At 37.3% G+C, this 18,711-nt stretch overlaps 1 long non-coding RNA gene across 2 annotated transcripts in view; it reads right to left on the bottom strand.

The window, feature by feature from the left end:
• The window catches only part of LOC149917113 (uncharacterized), a 55,855-nt gene that overhangs the window by 15,096 nt on the left and 22,048 nt on the right, over positions 1-18,711 (bottom strand). For both annotated transcript variants that reach the window (XR_016468590.1, XR_016468591.1), the window contains exon 2: positions 9,539-9,682. This is a non-coding gene — a long non-coding RNA (uncharacterized LOC149917113). The remainder of the gene's footprint in view (positions 1-9,538; positions 9,683-18,711) is intronic.

The following is an 18,711-nucleotide window of genomic DNA, read 5'->3' as shown; positions in this document are numbered from 1 at the left end:
AGTACCAAGGAAATGGAAGAGAGGATTTTTGGGGTTCATTTATTGTAACCACTGAAAACACGTAGGTGCTGGTAAGCAGCGCGATACAAAATAAGATTTAAGGAAACTTCAAGGAGATTTAAAAGACCATTTAATTGATCATAGAGTTGGGAAGATCAATTTTTTTTTAAAGGTCATGAAAACACTACAAAGAAGAGTAGTAATTGTGACTGCTGAGATTACCCATGGTCTGTAATGCATTCATCTCTAACAGAACAACTGGGAACACAGATCTGAACTCACGCTTGCATGAAATGCATGCAGAAGAGATGTGTATTCTTCTGAAAAGCAAAACCAGGAGAAAAGACACTGTCCTACTACTAATAATAACCACAGAAAAAGACCACAAATCATTCTTGGCTACTCTTTCATGTGAACAATAGATCTATATTATCACGCACCATAATCCTGAGCTCTCCCATCCTCAGATAAGGGCAGAGACACTTTTTTGCTCCGCACTTCTACCCTTGCTCCCAAGATGCGTCTTTGCCCATCAGAAAAAGGTCATTTTTCCTCAGTTTTCACACTTCAGTGGCAAGCACAGGAATACTAACATTTAAAAAAAATAAAAGATGCTTCTCCTTCCGGAGCTATAGCATTCCAGTGTTAACCCCAGAAGATCAAAGCCTCCTTAGATCCCATGCATTCCCCTCTTCAAATCAGAAAAGACAGCTGAACACCCTCATTCTGCTTTCTTTCATCTACTCAAGGAGGCAGAGGTCACCCTTCTTCCAAACTGATTAAGACCCTTAAAACAACAGTTTGATCAACTGTTTCCAACAGTGGAGGTCAAGTTAGACATGTCTGGAGGTAGAAACTCTCCCTCTCTTCACCTTCGGCAATAGCACTTTACAGTCAGAATACAAATGCTAATAATCAAAAATCCAATTGTATTCCAGAAAAAGCACAAAACAATCGAAAGCAAGGCTTTTATATTAGCCTGCAATGACAGAGAGAAATGAGAACAGGTGCACCAATTATTGAATGGATTTTAAAAATAAAAATGCACAAAATAAAATGTTACACATAATCAACTCAATTTCCAACAGCCTGTTTTCCCCCCACGGTACAAAAGTGTTCTAATCCACTCTTATGTGACAAGAGTTGTAGCCTATTTAAAATAGAACTGCAACTAAAATAATTGTTTGAAAGATTGTTCTGTTCAACTGAAGGTTCTTATATTATATAGAAATCTAATATTCTTTATGAGCAATACATTCATGAGTTTATAGTAATATATTCCCAATCTGTATTCGCATGTTTTTAATGTTAACACCATGTATGACAATGGAGATACAATTCCAAACTTGCATGGGATGAAAGAAATAATATTAATACTATTGCCCTCAAATACATGGAAGTTCTTTTTTTATTATTCTTACATAATCAACTTTGTATAATATGATAGAAATACATTATCACCAAACCCAATGTATTAACAAAATAGTGCCCTCATCTTCATAACTGAAAGATTTGCTTGTGTTTTGGAATGACTGAGCTGAGCCCACACATTTCTGTTTTTAGCACTCATGATTCCAGCAAATATCTCAAGTTAAATTTCTAGTTACATTCTGTTCTGAAAGTGTAACGATCATTAAATCCTAGAGGAAAACTGTTAAGGCAGAAAAGAAGCTGTTAACCTAGAAGGCTACTCTCTAGTACCTTTGTGTAGAAATTAAGCCTTTCTTTGCAGCAGTCGCCAACATCACCCTATATTATTTCCTGAGCATCACAGGCACATTGCCCCTGCCCATCTTCCATAAGCCTTCTTCTATAGCAGTGGTTTCCTAGTCACTCACACAAGCCAAGCCTCCAAGCCTAACTTGCAATGCTAAGCCTGACAGTCCTTCCAGATCAAGTAGCAAAATTTAGATGCCTAGCAATGTATGGCAGGATGCTACCAGAACACCAAACTATATTTTAAAGGTACGTGTGATATTTAATCAAGAGCAAGCAGTCTGTTTGTCTACAGTACACCACTATCAATAATTGCTGTATTTTACAGAATTTATCCTCTCAAGAACTGTTTTAGCATCTCATTTTTCTTACATAGGCATCAGGAGAGTTTTCAAAAGGTCTGCAATGCCTCTCTGCAAATCTTGACTCTCACCTACACATGCAGATGGTCATCTACTGAAGCCAATCATGGACATCTCATTAGATATTTAGACAAAACTGTAGCACTTTCTGAAGGACTGGATGCACTCCTCTTTGCCCTTCTGCAGTAATGAAAAGCAGTGAAGTTTCCAAATCTTTCCAAGTTTACCGTTCAGTAAAAAGAAAAAAGATTGCTTAGCATCTGTCAGATCTCTGAATCACATGCAACTTTCAAAAACCAAAAATCAATCAATTTTCTCTATAAATTTTCTTAATTACTAGCCTTTGAAATACTGCTGATAATTGTGAGGTACCTAGAGAGAACTGAAATTTTTCCTAAAGTCAGCCCAGCTGGTCCTGAAAAGGAGCAGATGACAAGGTTTCTTTCAAGCTAACACAAGATATGACAAGAGCTACCTAGAAATGTAAAATTTCCTTTTCTTTTTTTTTTTTTTAAAGTCACCAATATCATCACCAAGCCCACAAGCAGTAATTCAAAACACTTTCAAAAATCATAAAGGGACATTAGAGACACTAAAGAAAGTAATAGGAAATTTAGGAATTGGAAATGGGTGTCATGAGTCAGCATTAGAAAACAAGTAAAGGACTCTGACAATGATGTTCAGTGCTCTGTCATCTGAAAAGGTACATTCTACTTTAAAGACTTCTAAAGAAACTGCATTCCTATTTACTGAGATTAGGAGAAGTTAAGACACTTATCAAATGTTCCAAGACATTCTAAGTAATATCTTCCACTGCAATCACTATCCTGAAGTCCACTGGAAGGTATACCCACTTTTCAGCAATAGGAGAGGAGTTAAGCGAGAGACAAAACCTCACCTACAACCTGCTGGCATAGCCCCCCATCTCTCTATAGACTCCTCATCCAAAATATAAGGAGTATAACATCAGATTCGTATGGTTTTTATTTCATGATCTTCTTACATCTCCTGTTCCAGAAGTAAAACCATCAGAAGATATTGAAAGGATTATTCAGATTCTTTTATTGCTCCAGCAACTCCAACTTTCTAATTCATGGTAACATTTGACAGCTGAATTAATGTATGTTTTCAGAGAATTGAAGCAAAATGTCATAAATTGTTTGATATTCAATATTAAACCTAAAGATTAAAAATATATATTTTCAATCTAAATGTTTTGTGACAGTTTCTCCTTAGTATATAATTTATGAAAAGAAAACAGAATAAATGTCAAAAGACAAGCAGTACTGAAAATGAAAAATGAGAACAATATTTTCACTTTTTTTTTAAACTGTGATTTTTATTAATGTCACTCCAGAGACTGCAGGGTTGAATAAATTGGCTCTTCCTAATAGGAAATAAGAAAACGATTGTAAAAAGTGTTACAAGCACAAATTAATTTTTAAAAACAATGGCAAAAATGTGCAAATAAATAATTTAGTTTCTCTACTAGAACTTGGCACTGTTTCACTGATATGGGATGTGACTCAAACATGAGCACTTCTCCAACAAAACACTCCTAACTATCTTTTTCCACATGCTTAGAGGCTTTATTGAATTACACCTCAATCATTTTAAATAAAAGCTCAACAGTGAAATTCCCTAAGGAATAAAACTTCAGTAACACACACCTGTATTTTGATTTTCCTCTGGCTATGTTTAACTGGCAACACGTGATCCAATATGAAAGCCAAATCATATACTGATGCCTCATCTTCTCCCACCTCCAAAACAGTAAGAGATTTAGTTAAGTAGGCACTGGGGTGACGTATTAAAGTAGAAACTGTGTTTTGTGATGTGCACACACATTTTTTTCTGCTATCATTAGTCACCTTTTTTCACCTACTGAACTGTCAGATGTCTGATGGTTCAATACAACAGTCTTAACATTCAAAAGAAGCATTTTTCAACTTAGAAACACATTCATGTCATACCTCAGAAGTTGTCTGAACAGTTTGTCATTCATTAAGTCATCTCACAATTATGCACTGTATTTTTTCCATGTCTGTTCTTACATAGCTTCACTTTAGAAAATATTTGAAGTTTATTCTCCATTACTTGTTTGGAAACACAAGATACTGCAACAAATACCACGCATTACCTTCATTGCAACTGCTCTTCAGCTTGGCTGGATTAATCCCAGAGCCACATAAGGACTGCCAATACCGAATATTTTCTCCTCATAAACATAAGCAGTTTACTTGCCTTTTCTCAGCACTTTACACACATAATTTCTTCTCTGCAATGGTTCATCACTTTCGTTGTAACAGCCATCACTTACAGCCCCCACCCTTTTTCTTCCTGAGAAAGGATGTGCACCATGAACACCGCAGAGTTCTGATTAATCATGCAACTCAGCACTTACTATAGCTTTCATCTTCACAGCGCCCCATAAACAGGCATTAAACACAAGAACAGATAAGCAGTAATTATTATCCTCCATTTATAACTCTGCATTCTGCCAGGGAAAGCTCTGTACAGGGCAGCACTACCCTTCCATCCTCTACCCAGCTCACAGCACACCTGTCAACCTACACATTGCTGGGGCCTACATCTACTCACCTCTGCAGAAAGCATTCCAGGTAAACAGAAGTGTTTTACATTTTCCCTGAAGTAGATGTGGTTTTGTATTTATCCCCCCCTCCTTCCATTTAACTGCTTTCAAGCAAATAGCTCTTTAGCTGTGAATACCAGTTCCCAGTGTGCCTCATCACTTTAGGTAATAAATAATCTGTTCCTGTCAAACTAATACATTTCCAGTGTACTACACTGTGCCTGAGATGGTGTTGCAAAGTACCTGTACTTACCTTCTCTCAAAAGTGTATTACAGAAAGCAAAAAGACTCTTAGTAAATCATTGTTAAAATGATTAACAAAAGCAAAACCCTTGCACGATGGTAGATGTGATGCAGCAAACAGCAGACAAAAAAAATCACTGGCCAGAGTTGCAATGAACATCCAAGGTTTCTTCTTGGTCTCATCATAAAGGACAGCTTTTGATTTACAGATTTAATTCAGGATGACAATATTTCATTTCTACAGTAGTTTGCTGCAGGAAAATGCACATTGCAGATGCACAGATTTGCAAACCAGACATACGGTGCATTTTTTTTGGTTATTAACTGCCTTGCAGTAATTAAAAAAATCCATCTCAATCTGCTGACTTGCATTTCTCATTGTTAAGTGAGGTCAAAACTTCAGAAATTAGGGAGGTGACTTCTTCCCCAGACCAGCTGCCTCACTGCATGAGTAAAGTCCTACAGTCTTTGAACAGTTATTACTGCTCCTAAGGCTTGGAAAGAAAAAACCTGCTACTACATAAAGAGATATATTTGAAGCCTGATAGTAAGCATCAAGAAATCTCAAGAAAGAGGTTCAGTATGAGTTAATTGCTGTCTTGTTTGCACCCAATCAGTGCAATACTTATGCGGTACTCATTACCAGTCAGTATAAGGCAGAGTGATACGCTCCAAGTATGAAAAGCCCCTGAAAGTGCAACTGTATTTCATGTGCAGCTCTTTTTTCCTCACCTGTTTGACAGTAGTCTATTTCTCTGATTTGCCCAAAAAAATCTAACCCAAAACTTAAGCTTAACTTCTCCATGTTGTGTTCAGAAATCTCAACTTTCCTCCCAGATTCAGAACAGAATTCTTAGGAGCTGTCACAGAAAGCAATGAAAAAAATGTCAGGCAAAGGAAATAACCATACCTTGCAGAAAAGAAAATGTTTATGACAAAAAATAGATGAGCGTTCTAAGCATGAACACACGATTAGAAGTGACAGCAGCTAGTAAATGTGAAATGGAGAAATATAAAAACTGATAGCACTCTGGAAACTTTAAAGGACAAAAGAGGAAGAAGGACAAAATATTTAAAATAAGATGTCTGGTAGAAAGCAATAATCAATCACATTTCATACTTGGGGGCCTGGGAAGATGGCACAGTCAGACGCTACTTTGTGAGATGAAAAATGAAGGATAGGAAAAAGCATCAAAAAAATGTACCAGGCTGAAATATGTGAAAAAAAGACAGATTCTTACTAAAAGGTTAAGTACAGTTTGGGAACTGAAGACAGTAAAGAAAAAACATTTTCCTTTGGTGTCTGCATTCGTATGTATTCTGTCCATCATATCCTCCCGCACCCAGAGAGGAATAACCCCATGAAGCACTGCAAACATGGACAAAAAGGTTGGAAAACAACTCTGCAGAAAGAGCCTGGGAGGCTCTGATGGACAATTTGAATGAGTCTGTGAATTGCGCTCTGAAATACCAGAAGTTCCACATGAAAATAAAAACGCACACTTTCACTATGATGGTGGTAAATGCTGGCACAGGCTGCCCAGAGAGGATGCAAAATCTCCATTCCCAGATATGGCCAAAACCAAAAAACCTGAAATGGAAATATTCACTTACCCTAGGAATCTAAATCAAGTCAAGAAAAGTAAATTAAAATATTTATTTTCACTTCATTAACAATAAATAGTGCATGACTCTAGGTGAGCAATGAGATTGCACACAGATTGCATGCTAACTTTACAAGGTCTGTCATTGCCACTGAGCACCCTCATCTCCTTACTAATACTAATTACTCCTTGCCACAGATAGAGCTGGTCAAACAAGCCCTCTAGGGAAAAGGCTTAATTTCTTGATTACATTTAACACAGCCTTAATACCTTGAGGGGAAATAAAAAAGCTAAATGGATTTAACAGAACAGCAAAGTTTTCATGAACATTACAAAGTGCAGCAGGACTTGTAAAATATCAGCTTATATATGCATTCATATCTTCCCAGATTTTAATGCTAAAGCCCTTGAACAGGTGAGCCACTCTGCCCCAAGCCAGCCTGGAGCATTGCATGCAGTTGTTGTGAGCAAAGAGCAAGGCCCCACACTTGGTCTCATTGATAATATCTCTCCCATTGGTTTCAGCCCACCAGTCCAAGCTGTCCAGGTCTCTCTGTAGGGCCTCCCTACTCCCAGGCATAACAACACCTCCCTCCAATTTGTCATCGTCTGTGAAGTTATTGAGGTCCGATCCCAGTGAAAATTCAAGAATTTGAAGAAGTGATCTCTTCTGTTTTGGATTTTGATCTCAGAAAGACAGTTCAGACTCTCAACATCATGATTTCATGATTTTAGCTTTTTCTCAGATTTTGTACCATAGAATTCACTAGGACCAAAAACAGGAGCGAACCCATTACCAGACTAAATCATTTTTTTGAGAGGATGTGAGCTGCAGGTAGTCATGGCAGTGAAAAGCTGGCCATCAATTTACATAGTCTCTCCTGTTATGGGAGTACACCTCCCAGCTCATATCCATAAACCCTCCTTTGCTTCTGTCCTAAACCTCACAAAAATTTCCTTAACAATAAAATAAAACATTTATATAATTTGACAGAAGTAAATCTTATTTTCTTACTTTATTTAGGAGCCTGAATTTTTATACTAAATACAATTCGGTCTAATTAAAGAGCATCCATTACACTAATCCAAGTAATGAGAAGCTTCCAGGAACATCTTATTCTCAGTCATTGCCATAAGCTCCACAGTATTCTAAAGTACTTAATTTCCATGGGTCATGTTATCCCAGGTATTTCATGTTATGTGATCTGTAGTTTCATGAATTTCTTAGGATTATTTTTCTTGCTCAAGCAGCTTTTCTATGAAAATCCAATATTCGTATCTCCTTTCTGAAATGGATTTATAATCTGGAATGTCAGAACCTTAATTTCTATTCCCGAATACTCATCTTTCCAGATCAGAAATAGAACATGCTTTTATATCCTAATTGATCCCCCATAAAATTTCTATTAGTTATGCTAAGTAGTAGATGCTTATAAGCTAATGGAATTGGGTGATTTAATTACAGAAGCATTTTCTATAATTATCTACATCTGTCCATCACAATATTAAGTATTACCACAGCTTGCATCATTATAATATCAAACACCAAGATCATTCACTTAAAGTATTGCGCTGGGAACTGAAGTTAATTTCAGCTACAGGACAACTAAGATCTTTTGACTTTCCCCAGGGCTATCAAGAACACCTGTGCTCTGCAGCCACCCTGTCAGACAAGTGTGCTCCAAGAGGGAAAGAGAACACTGCCCTACAGGCAGATCCAGGGGCACAACAGGGACCGAGCTCATATGGTGCACCCAAGTTGCTGATGGACAGCACAGGACTGGTTTTCTTCTTCAGGTTTTTCCCTAGTTTATCTTAATTTGCTTTATTCCAAGAGATACTTTTGGTCTTAGTAGGGAAATAGGTGTAGACCTCATTTTGTCTTGGATACAAGTGATAGCCAGTTCTACATTCCTATGCCAAGCTTCTATATACAGAAATGAGCAGACACACTGGAAGAATACTTCACAGAACATTACACAGATCTGTAAAGGTTGCAACTTAAGTGAGAGAACAAATTGGGAGCAAGTTGGATACTCCTTGTCTTTAACAGAAAAAAATGTAGCTCCAAATTGGGTGAAAGCATGGAACATTCTATTTTAATTGCCTCCACATGAAAAATCAAGTCTTAATTCATTATACTTTTGTCTTCAAGTATAACAACCTATTCACATACTCTTATGTTCACCCCTATATCTCAGTGCAGCACTTCTGAATGTCAGGAATGCCTCCAGTTTTAAGTGTTTGGTTATGTTTAATATGATATTTAAAGTGCATTCAATTTCTATTCATTGCTCTGTAGAAAAAAATTCTAATCATGTTGTGTTGTATGAAACAATTAAAAATTGCTAAGCATTCAGATTCGTTTTCCTCAGCTTCACTTATGTGAATATTTTACCTACCACCACAGATGCATACAGACTCTGTTCCTGTGACTACACTAGAATTCATGTTATGCACGAGTGTGTAGAAAGTCTTAATCCATCTTTTCAGTGCTCTGATTAAAATCTTAGCCATATATAACATGCTGACATTTAGGAAGGCAAGTATTTCCTTTAAATATTTAGTGATCAACAGAAGCATCATCGTAGCACAGGAGTTCTAAATCAATTGATAAAAAATGAAAATTTTGAAGTGAAAACGGGTTGTCTGCTGCTTTAGACCCATTTCCCAGCACATGAGTTTTGGGGGCTTTTAAGTAGTAAATGCACCAAGGGCTCTGAATTTCTTCAAAACCAGTACAGCTTTCTGTTTACAAACACTTAATTTCACTCATCTATCTCTCTCTTCAAAAAACAAATATAGCTACCTTGTCTTTTACACCATCTTTGCTAGAACAGGGACCCCAGCAAGAAAACTGGAGAAATATCTCAATTCTTCATAAAGGTTTAGTGAGAAAAGCTTCAGTTTCTGTTCCTAAAGAAGGCATTCACCTCCTTTAATGATGCATTTAACATTTACCACAGGGTTTATAGAAGATGTCAATTGTACTCATTCAGTCACATGCATTAAACACTGACCTTTCTTAGTGGCAGAAGGTTGTAGCCAATGGTTTGTAGAGATCTCCCACGTCCACAGCAACTGAATGATACTAGGGATCCTTTGCACCCCCAACATGCAACATCCCACAGAAGATTAATATACAGGAGATGCTACCAACTAACCTGCAAAAAACAGATACTGATAGAGTAAGAGAAGGGTTTGGTTGAGGTTAAGCCTATACTAGATGACCTTTAAAAGTCCCTTCCATCACAAAAATTCTATACCAACCATATACCAAAGTGCATGTTTGAAGCCATGTGGATTCCAGATTGGAACCAAATGCTCCTTCACAAGCAAAACATGTACAGAAAAGTCTGTACCAACCCATATTAACATTCTGCCCATAGACCAAAACTGGGCATAGTTTCTCAAAATTGATTTCAATTCCAACCAGATATGCTCCCTAATGATCCCTAATGGTGGGTAACAAAATTGTACAGTTTAAGGAACTTCTTTCAATACAGCCTAATCTGCAACAAGTTGTTTTTTATGCATCTGGAAAGCACTAAACTTAATTGTCAGCTAATTTTCCTAAGTGAAAAAAATGAACTTGCTGAAGCACAACAAAATGCCTTCAGCAAATAGCCTGTCTAAAGCCTATTCTGCCGTATCTGCAAAGTAGAAATATTTTGCTCAAATTATGCCGTAAGTAATGATGATACATTTCCAGAACTATTTTTATAAATGTTAAGCCCAGAAAAAAAAATGGCTTTCTGTGCTTTTGAAGTCTGCTTAATTCATCTTTCATTCCCATGTAATCAGAGTTTATACAGACAAGCATCCCCTTTTAGAATTTGTAGTGCAGACCTTAATCTGACCTTGTTCCTTTCTTTACTCACATGAATGACTCCAAAGGCCATGAAACTGAACAGGATAATACTATAGTTTAAATCTGATATATGTGATAGTAAGGCTGTAGCACACAGTCATTAAAATTACACGCAAATACTACAAACAAATTTTATACCACGTCAGTCATACAGCAAGTTAAAAGCAGGAGCTGCAATTACGGCTCAAAAAAAAAATCAAAACACCTGCAGCTTTCCACTGCAAGTGCACACATATATACTGACCTCAAATATGATTTAGAGAGAAAAGTAAACAAGTTAATTGATCCAACAGTGACATGACTCCATCATGCTAAGTAGTCAGGATAATACCCCAGCTAACAGCAGATCCACAAGAAAAACATTCAAGTTCATCAGGATTGATCTGCTACAGACCCATTTGTAATGAAGCTTAGAGTCTACAAGACACAGCACAATGTTGCACATAAATCTATTAACTGTAGCCTAATTACACCTGGTTTATTGTATTGAATATGGCAGGAAGAAGGACTTGAGTCTGCTAGTCTATATAACAAAGCAACCTTTGGTTTGTAGAAACAGTCACTTAATTTGCTTTATATGTACTTTTCAAAGAAACAACAATTTAATAAATCTGCTTGGAATTTCAGAAATATGTATGCTTATAAGGTTAGCTTTAACAACTAGAAATTTAACATATTTATGCCTTTTAGCTATTTATAAAGCCTGTTTGCTTCTTGTTTCTTCCAAACAGCTTATTCCTGGAGCATGAGTATGTAATTGCTTTGAAAATTAATTAACAAAATTAAAATCTACTCTGAAAATGAAAGAGTTTCTCTGCGTTCAGGCACCAAGAATGTGTCAAGGGAATTTAGTATTTGCGGATACTGCAAACATAAAACTAAATGGATGGCTTATGCTATCATATAGTAGAATATGCATCTATTAGGAGGTGCACCCAAGAACCATGACGCCCTTTTTAACAGAATATGTCTGTTAAACACATGTCTGGAGAAAAGAAAGCAAAATCATTCTGCATGATAGAGCCATAGAAGAAAATGCTTTAGCCTTGTGATATTGATCCTCCATCCCTTGAGCCCCTCTATCAGATGCAGTGATAAATTCCAAAAGTAAGAAAAATCTATTAGAGTGTCACTTCAAATTTCCAAGTTGGAAAACCAAGCTTCCCCCTCCCATCCTCCATCTCATCTTTAGGATCAAGCTTTAGGGACACAGTCCACACTCAGTTCATTCTCTTCAGTGCTGTGGGTAGCAGCAGGCATTCAACCTCAACAACACAAAATTGAAGCCCTGTGCACATCCTAGAAAATTAAAGTAGGAATCAAATAGTAAGTTTTGGAGTTGAAGAAAAAATATATCTTTGTTTCCGAACATCAAGAAAATTTGCTCATTTTCTTAAAAATTTGAAACATAAACCTGTTTCATAAGAGTAAGAAGTCACCAAAACAGCCTCTCCACTGTGGACATGTCATGGCTGCCAAAAAGACTGAAAAGACACATTTTAAGAAAAGAAAATCCATATGTCAAATTTTCAGAAATAAAAATGGGTTGGCTGCCTTTTGGTTTTGGAGAAGGGAATTAGTTCTATTGTTGATTTTACTTAACAGCTTAAGAAAACATTTAATCATTCTTCTGTCTCGTGCACAGCAACAAAAGCAATTCCCCATTTACAGGGCTTAGTCCCCATTTCTTTAGGTTGCAAAACTTTTAGATCTCTGCTCTAGTTTTCAGTCGTTGCTGTTTGATTGAAGGTTTTTGTTTTGTATTACTTGGTTTGGGGTTTGCTTTTGTATGCACTTATAACACATTCATTTTTAAACACTCAGTGGAAGTCCTTCAGAACTTCTTATTTTGATTAGTCTCAGCTGCTAGCTCATTCTTTTTAAAGTAATCCATTAGGTTTGGTTAACTACTTTTTCTGGGATGTGAATACCTGCCTTTATTCTGAAAGATGCATTTTTAAGTGAATTTTCAATTACCATTGTGTTTTCTGGTTTACAAACTGATTGCTTCTGGCAGCCTCAAGAGACCTAGCAGCAAAAAAAGCAGTTAAACAGAAATGTGGGGCTTCTGCACTTGATTATCTAACATTACTGGCTCCCTAAAACAGCATCTTTTATGCTGGTCTTTTACTTGAAGTCGAGTTATCTATATCCTCACTTTCTATTTCTCAGACTTTAAAGCACAGACAGCTTGCCTGCTGCTTCCTCTGATGTGTCCAAAGAAAATGTGACATGAAGAATTAAAAATAAAAAGAAATGTCATGCTGCTGCACTTTGATGCTTGGTTCATCTCTTCCCTAGGAAATTGAAGTCTTCTCTTAATAAATAACATTCAGAAGCAAATGTAGTTTCTTGTTTTCATGTAATCAACTTTTAATTTGCTGAAAAGGAACAGAGCTGACAAGAAGATGTTCAAAATCACCATGGAACTAATTTTTTTCCTTTTTTCTAATGTGACTGCACTGGGTTTAACTTTTTGATATCTTGGACCATTCATCTCAGCCTATTATACTTCTTCATTGGGTTAAAATAAAACTTGTGAATTCTAATTACTCCCCTTTCCTAATTATTTACTAGTACATTCTCATACATTTTCACCTCAATCAATAGGATTGAAGTGATTCCATAGATGTCTGTGGGAGAATCCAAAAGCTGTCACAGAAAGCAAATAAAAGTTTTCCTGTGAGAAAACCAAAGCGCTGCACAGCTCTTGAACTGGAGCATCTACTCATTAAGGAGACACAGGCAGGTTCTTAAGTCGTTTCTCCTCCAATGTTTTCCTTCTACAGTCTTTTTCTCCAAATCCCATATCAGTTCCTGTTATTAGTGTAATAGTCACTGGTTTTGTGACTGCTTCTTTTCTCCCCGGCACAGTTATTGCTTCTTAACCTCCACTTTCTTCAGTGGCAGGATTATACCCATTCTTACAGTTCTTTAAACAGCTCTATCTTTAAAATTCATTCAGTGCTAAACTACAAACATATTGCTCAAGATGAAGATAAATCTCTGATATCCCACTAATCTGCAGGTCACCATTTGGAAATGTCAGTATCTTTGGAATTATCTGTCACTGATCTTCCTGAACATGGAAGCACCTTTTATAGTTGGATAGGAAAAGGTTCCTGACAGTAACGAGACATTCTGGTCCCAAACACCTTTATTTTATTATTTTTTTTTTTAAATTGTTACTTCATGTTTGTTCATACCCTAGTGTTCCATTAAATACTTTCTTATTCATATAGCCTATCATATCTGATAGTATCAACACCCATATTATGACATTTTCAGTGCATCAATACACAAAATAATTATTGCATATTTCTTTGCAGTTAAATCTATTCAAAAACTGACTGCTTGATCTAGAGATAAAAAAACTAAGGGAGATACAAGTTTCCTGAGTGTGTTAAATCACACTATAAAGTAGAATAATTTACTCCCCATAATAAGCAGAACAACAAAAAAATAAGGCAGCACTTCTGTTGTCAGCTAGGGGGGATTTGTTGTTTGATTAGGGTTTTTGGGGGTTTGGTTTTGTTTGGTTGTAGAGTTGTGATTGTTTGTGAATGCCTTCATCACAGAACACACACCATCACTAAAGTAAATAACTTTCTTCAAAACACTGATTATATCTGTCAATTAGGAATAAAGAAAGCTATCAATAGGGGAGGGGGAGTCAGACTCTATAGGCAATCTGGAAGAAAAAGATTGATCCAAACCCAGATTCTTTTTCAATTAATTTTTTCTTCCATTTGTGCACACATTCACTTGACACACAAGAGGGATTTTTTTGCAGAACATTAACAGAGGCTTATAAGGAATTTAGACACATGACATCAAACTCAAAAATAAATTCAGGAATTAACTATGAAGGTTAAATAAAATCAGCCTGGCTCAGTGATTATGCAGGTACTCACTATAAATGAAACAGCAGTGTTAATAATTTGTTTCAAATAATCAATGATCATCTTTCTTCATTTACTTGTAGCTGTTCTACAGGGTCAGGATGAACATTCACTTTTTCATATTTTGATTGATTTACTATCCCAGAAACAATCTCTCACATTTAGTAATGATCACGATGGTAGAAGTAATGCACTGACTGTAAAAAAAAGGCTGATCTTAGTGGGAATACCGTGTGGACCCACACTCGTACTCTCTCAACTCTCTGCATAGAGATCTTTTGGCCTCCTTGGAAAATCCTGCCATAAATCACAAGTATGCCTAAGTCTATACACTTCAACATTTAATTTACAACTCACTCTTTCCAGCTCACACTTTTTCTCCTTGTTCTCTAGAATATCACTACTGAGGCTGCTTATTAATCAAGAGGCTGGAGATCTTATGAAATTCCCTGTGCTTCAGAAAGGAGAAGGAAAAGAAAGCAAGCAATCTTCAGCCTTCTTACAGCAATACGGGTGTGGGCTTTGCCAAGAAATCTTTTTCAGGGATTCAGAACTCTAAAGGCATAAGAAAATGGATCCTGTACCCAGCAGACAACTGACAGCAGCCTGACCACAGAGACAATGAACTGTTACAGGGTACCTATAACCAATAGAACTACCTGCCCAGCATATTTCATTGTCCACATTGCACTCAACAGAAGAAGGGCTTAGAAGCTCAAAATAGCAGCATTGTCTCAGAGTAAGGCACTGAGCTCAGGAAGGCAAAGTGAAATAAGCAAGGGTAATAGATTTTGGTGTTTTGTTTTTTTAAATAAATGTATAGCTGAGAGCAAGTATTGACTTTTTTCCCCTCTTCAGTTTAACAAGCTTTTTAAAAGGTTGGTTAAGTTTGTAACTACATGACAGATTCCAGACTCAATAAAACTAAAATGGAAAAATAGAGAATTCTCCAGAAAGAAAAAAAATACAATTCAGTAGTGAATCCTATAATAACACACCATTTTAAATCAGGTATTTTTTCCTCAAGAGAAGTTTCAAAGCATCTGAAAGCACCCAATACAGTCATGCCTCCCCTTATCAGCCATTCTCTTCTTCTGTTTAAGCAACCTGAAAATCACTCTCTTCTTCTTGCACAGATTTTTTTTTTTAAATCTTGAAATAAGAATGTAAGATTGCTATTAGTTAGCTCTGAAAAAGTGTTAGTAAAGATAGCACTAGAAGTCTATTTACAAGAATAAGTATTCCTTTCCCTCTAAACATAGAGAAACTGAAAGTTCTGAGCAATTTTTGCAACTACATCTAGAATCCATTTAAAACTTCATTCCTCTTTATTATTCAAAGTAGTGATAATTCTACATTACATTGAAGATTACATAGTAAATTAATCACAGAAGTCCATATTTTTTGCATTACTCTCTATATATCTCCTGATAGAAAAGTTGGTCCAGGTAGGTTGCAGTAAACCACCTTTTTCCTTAACTCCTTCCAAAGGAAGAGATTCAAGTTTGCCAGGATCTCAAAGGAGCTTCATTTACTGAAATATCTATCCAAGTGCTCAAGTTCACACATTCAGTGGGATTACTCATGAGCTAGTGCCCACATCACTATGGCCATGTGCATGCACATCAGGCACCTGCCCTCCTGGGAAGAGTCAAAAAGTCAGGCAGAGAACAAGGGAGACAGCTGTCAGCTCTATTTGTTGGGAAACGGATAAGTTCAATTAAAGTCTTAACACTACAACTAATGACCTTCAAGTTTTAATTTACTACTGGATACACACAGTGCATGAAAAGAAAGATTAGTGGAATCTCTTTCATACTAAGCAGTATCACAGAATAACTTACACCTTCTATCCAAATTAGGCTTTTGGCAATCAGTCTCAACAGAACCCCTCTAGGAATTTCTCAGAGGAGACATGAAGATGGATGAGAGAAATTCCTATTAAGGTGGCTCTGAAGCCTGGCTCAGCACTCTGCTTGCTTGCAGATGACAGACCATGTCAGTATGTTTTACTGAACAACCTCTTCAGTGCAATTGCTGTGGGGAAAGCAACAGAATGAAAAAAGTTCAGCTCTTGGAATTTAGCTAAAGAATTTATCTAACAGCAAGAAAAAGTATCAAAAACTGTTCACAGACCTTAGTTGCTACCTCTCATTGAAGATGGAGGCAAGGAAAGAGAAATGGAGACTAAAAGACCTTCCTAAACAAGCACATGCTTGTGTAAAGGCAGTGCCCTCCTGCCTGCCCAGTAACTGATTGTGGATAAGTTAAGCATCCCACTTTACTCGAGAACAGAAATCTGGTAAGAATCTGTTATTGAGCCAAGTCTTGACCTACACACTGTTTTAACAGTGCAGTAATTCCAGGTAAAGATGCCAGATTTTCTTCAGCTTCACCCATTGGCTTGGCTCAGCTCCCAGATCAGAGACAGTATTTTTTCCTTAAACCAACCCTTTGTCATCTTCAGAAGAGAAGAAACTTTGTGTGATGTCAACTATCTAAAAGGCTAGGCCTGTTCCTTGAGTAGGCCATGAACCCTGCTGTGAATATGAGCAGTAAGAGCTCAAGAAACTGTCAGATGTTGTTTCTAACGCCTCAGGGAGTTAGAAATTACCATTATATAAAAAGCTGATAGATGCCTCTGCAGGAGTTACCTATCATGAAGCCCGCATTAAAGCCTCATTTATATCCTTAACACTAGATGCCTTGCTGATTTGAATGTCCTTAAATGAAGGATTAATTGCCTCTCCCCTTGAATATCTGATTTTGTGCCATCAATCTGATTACATTAGATTCCCTGGTCTACAGCACAGAACTTCATTATAGCCCAAACCCTGCATGCAACTCTATTATGGTAAGAGCAATGCCAACTGTTTTCTATGAAGCACCATTATTTAAGGTGATTACCGCTCTCCAACTTCATTCTTCATCTTTGCTTACCACTGAGGTTTACATTCTGGCCACAAGGTTTATGTCTGTCAGGACAGAAGATGTGAGCAGCAGTCAGCCTCTCACACAATGAAGTTGAAAGCAAATTGCTTCAAAAGGCTTTTCTTTCCTTATACCTGGTGAATGGTCACTCACTAATTGTGAAACTCAGGCTGTTCCTCAGATTGTAACAGCAAAGGACAGTGTTCTGTCAGAGATGTGCTTTAGAGGCCAAGCAACTGCATACTTACCTGCACGATCTGCTAAACCTTTTAGGAAAGAAACTGTTGAATATAGTAATTCTAGTATGTTTAACCAGCTAGAAATTTAGGCCAGCACTACCTGGCAGTCAGCCTGCACCATGAACTCCTCTTTATTCTTCTATGGAGATACAGCAATGAACAGCACTGAGCTTCAATATTAAACCCTAGCATTATTTGCTCTATTCAGAGAATGCTATTCTGTGTAAGAGAAGCACTCGGATAATGGTTATTGCTAAACATCCTGCTTATAGAGCTTTTGGAAATCAGTGGACAGTGTTAGCAAGTTTACTACAAGTGAGAACTTGCTTTCATCTCTACAATCATTGCAGTGATCCCAGCTGTCCTTCCCACTAAGCACCATTTTCAAAAATGCTTTGGCCCAAGAACTGACTCTCATTCATTACGTGCTGAGAATAAGTCTGAATTTTTCCTGCCTTTTTAACTTGCGTTATTAGTTTTCACATTCATATTTCTACAGCAGAATATAAACACAATCTTTTGTAGAAGTTTGACTTTCCAGGTTGCTGTTTGTTCTGTTCTACCTTTCAGGAAATGAAGCCCACAACAAGGAGATCAACCTCACACCTGCAGAAAACAGCCATCACAGCACTGCCCAAGGATGCTGGAAAACAAAAGTGCTATAGTCTTCCAGAGGAAAGGGAAAAGCTGCTATAGCAAAACACACTTATTGGTGTGGACTTGCTTAAAAATTTGATCAGTTCAACAATACTTTTGGACAACTAAAAGTAACACATTTTGGTGAAAGTTTTATACTGCAAAGTAATCCTACCGAAATGACTTCGAACAAAGCTTCCCAAAAGGGCTGGGTTTAGTGCAGGATCCTGCATTAACCTGGCCTTAGGTTTGAAAGCCCATAGAGATGTGAAGGAAAGAGGATGAAGAAAAAAAGTTTAAAATCTCATTTCAGATGCACATACCGTACAAATCTAGAGCAAACGCCCTTCCCCACGATTCAAAATAAGCCAGCAGAGTGCAGTGAAAGGACCTGATCAGCAGCAGAATGAGCTCAGCCCAGCTGAAAGCAGCTTCTCCCCGCAGCAGTGCCTCACTCCGCCCCAGGCAACTCGCTGCTCAATCACTGCCCAGGCTCCCTATGGGTGCTATCAAGAAGAATAGTGGGAACAATTGCTATGAACAGAATAGAGAGTGGCCAAAAATATACTGCTGCTCCTTCCCAGGCTGCAAGGGTCAGCCAGTACAGTGAGGAG

The sequence above is a fragment of the Phasianus colchicus genome, chromosome 8 (genome assembly GCF_987193195.1).
Source record: "Phasianus colchicus chromosome 8, bPhaCol1.hap1.1, whole genome shotgun sequence".
NCBI lineage: Eukaryota > Metazoa > Chordata > Aves > Galliformes > Phasianidae > Phasianus > Phasianus colchicus.
Note: the sequence above shows the minus strand (reverse complement) of the source record. Positions and strands in the feature narration are given on the sequence as shown.